This window comes from Pygocentrus nattereri, chromosome 23, assembly GCF_015220715.1.
Source record: "Pygocentrus nattereri isolate fPygNat1 chromosome 23, fPygNat1.pri, whole genome shotgun sequence".
Lineage (NCBI taxonomy): Eukaryota > Metazoa > Chordata > Actinopteri > Characiformes > Serrasalmidae > Pygocentrus > Pygocentrus nattereri.
This window is the reverse complement of record NC_051233.1, coordinates 31,335,663-31,338,162: the sequence shown is the minus strand read 5'-3', so window position 1 is coordinate 31,338,162 and position 2,500 is coordinate 31,335,663. Positions and strand designations below refer to the sequence as shown.

Below are 2,500 nucleotides of genomic sequence, written 5' to 3'. Positions count from 1 at the left end.
GGCCTCCACTGGCTTTTATGGCACCTTTTTTCTATTTCTAAATTATGATCACTCAGTCTGTACATTAAGATATTTCTTTCTTTGGGTTTTTTTAATTTTGATTGGATAATCTGCTATTCTGGATTCTCTCTTCAGAATCTGTAGCATTCTAACTTATTTATTAATTGTTGCAATTTCATTGGTCCAATTGCTGATATTGTTTTTGCTATGTTTTGTGGATCATTCTGACCTGTGATGGTGAGAGGGTGGACTGGGCTGTGGTGTGTGACGGTGAGATGGTGGACTGGGCTGTGGTGTGTGACGGTGAGAGGGTGGACTGGGCTGCGGTGTGTGATGGTGAGAGGGTGGACTGGGCTGCGGTGTGTGATGGTGAGAGGGTGGACTGGGCTGTGGTGTGTGACAGTGAGATGGTGGACTGGGCTGTGGTGTGTGATGGTGAGATGGTGGACTGGGCTGCGGTGTGTGATGGTGAGAGGGTGGACTGGGCTGCGGTGTGTGATGGTGAGAGGGTGGACTGGGCTGTGGTGTGTGATGGTGAGATGGTGGACTGGGCTGCGGTGTGTGATGGTGAGAGGGTGGACTGGGCTGCGGTGTGTGATGGTGAGAGGGTGGACTGGGCTGCGGTGTGTGTTGGTGAGAGGGTGGACTGGGCTGTGGTGTGTGACGGTGAGATGGTGGACTGGGCTGTGGTGTGTGACGGTGAGAGGGTGGACTGGGCTGCGGTGTGTGATGGTGAGAGGGTGGACTGGGCTGCGGTGTGTGATGGTGAGAGGGTGGACTGGGCTGTGGTGTGTGACGGTGAGATGGTGGACTGGGCTGTGGTGTGTGACGGTGAGAGGGTGGACTGGGCTGCGGTGTGTGATGGTGAGAGGGTGGACTGGGCTGCGGTGTGTGATGGTGAGAGGGTGGACTGGGCTGCGGTGTGTGTTGGTGAGAGGGTGGACTGGGCTGTGGTGTGTGTTGGTGAGAGGGTGGACTGGGCTGTGGTGTGTGTTGGTGAGATGGTGGACTGGGCTGTGGTGTGTGATGGTGAGAGGGTGGACTGGGCTGTGGTGTGTGATGGTGAGAGGGTGGACTGGGCTGAGGTGTGTGATGGTGAGAGGGTGGACTGGGCTGTGGTGTGTGATGGTGGACTGGGCTGTGGTGTGTGTTGGTGAGATGGTGGACTGGGCTGTGGTGTGTATTGGTGAGATGGTGGACTGGGCTGTGGTTTGAAGGTGATGTTTGACTGTGAGGGGTCTGAGGGGGTCTTTTTCTGGGTGTGTTCGGTTGCTGAGGTGCGCTGTGTGGTGGTAGGACTCTGGTTGTGCCTGTGAGAGGTGATGGTGGAAGTTTAAAGCTTGATTTATCAGCGGGAGGGAGAGAGGAAACTCGTCCAGATGATTAGATCTTACAGGTACAGGTGTTATCTGTGAGGATATGATTAGATCTTATAGGTACAGGTGTTATTTGTGAGGATATGATTAGATCTTATAGGTACAGGTGTTATCTGTGAGGTTATGATTAGATCTTACAGGTACAGGTGTTATCTGTGAGGATATGATTAGATCTTATAGGTACAGGTGTTATCTGTGAGGATATGATTAGATCTTATAGGTACAGGTGTTATCTGTGAGGTTATGATTAGATCTTACAGGTACAGGTGTTATCTGTGAGGATATGATTAGATCTTATAGGTACAGGTGTTATCTGTGAGGATATGATTAGATCTTATAGGTACAGGTGTTATCTGTGAGGTTATGATTAGATCTTACAGGTACAGGTGTTATCTGTGAGGATATGATTAGATCTTACAGGTACAGGTGTTATCTGTGAGGTTATGATTAGATCTTACAGGTACAGGTGTTATCTGTGAGGATATGATTAGATCTTACAGGTACAGGTGTTATCTGTGAGGTTATGATTAGATCTTACAGGTACAGGTGTTATCTGTGAGGATATGATTAGATCTTATAGGTACAGGTGTTATCTGTGAGGATATGATTAGATCTTATAGGTACAGGTGTTATCTGTGAGGTTATGATTAGATCTTACAGGTACAGGTGTTATCTGTGAGGATATGATTAGATCTTATAGGTACAGGTGTTATCTGTGAGGTTATGATTAGATCTTACAGGTACAGGTGTTATCTGTGAGGTTATGATTAGATCTTACAGGTACAGGTGTTATCTGTGAGGTTATCATTAGATCTTTAGGTACAGGTGTTATCTGTGAGGATATGATTAGATCTTATAGGTACAGGTGTTATCTGTGAGGATATGATTAGATCTTATAGGTACAGGTGTTATCTGTGAGGATATGATTAGATCTTATAGGTACAGGTGTTATCTGTGAGGATATGATTATATCTTATGGGTACAGGTGTTATCTGTGAGGATATGATTAGATCTTATAGGTACAGGTGTTATCTGTGAGGATATGATTAGATCTTATAGGTACAGGTGTTATCTGTGAGGATATGATTATATCTTATGGGTACAGGTGTTATCTGTGAGGATAT

At 46.6% G+C, this 2,500-nt stretch overlaps 1 protein-coding gene across 1 annotated transcript in view; it reads right to left on the bottom strand.

The window, feature by feature from the left end:
• The window catches only part of gab3 (GRB2 associated binding protein 3), a 64,242-nt gene that overhangs the window by 26,865 nt on the left and 34,877 nt on the right, over positions 1–2,500 (bottom strand). The gene's annotated exons all lie outside the window — the stretch shown is intronic.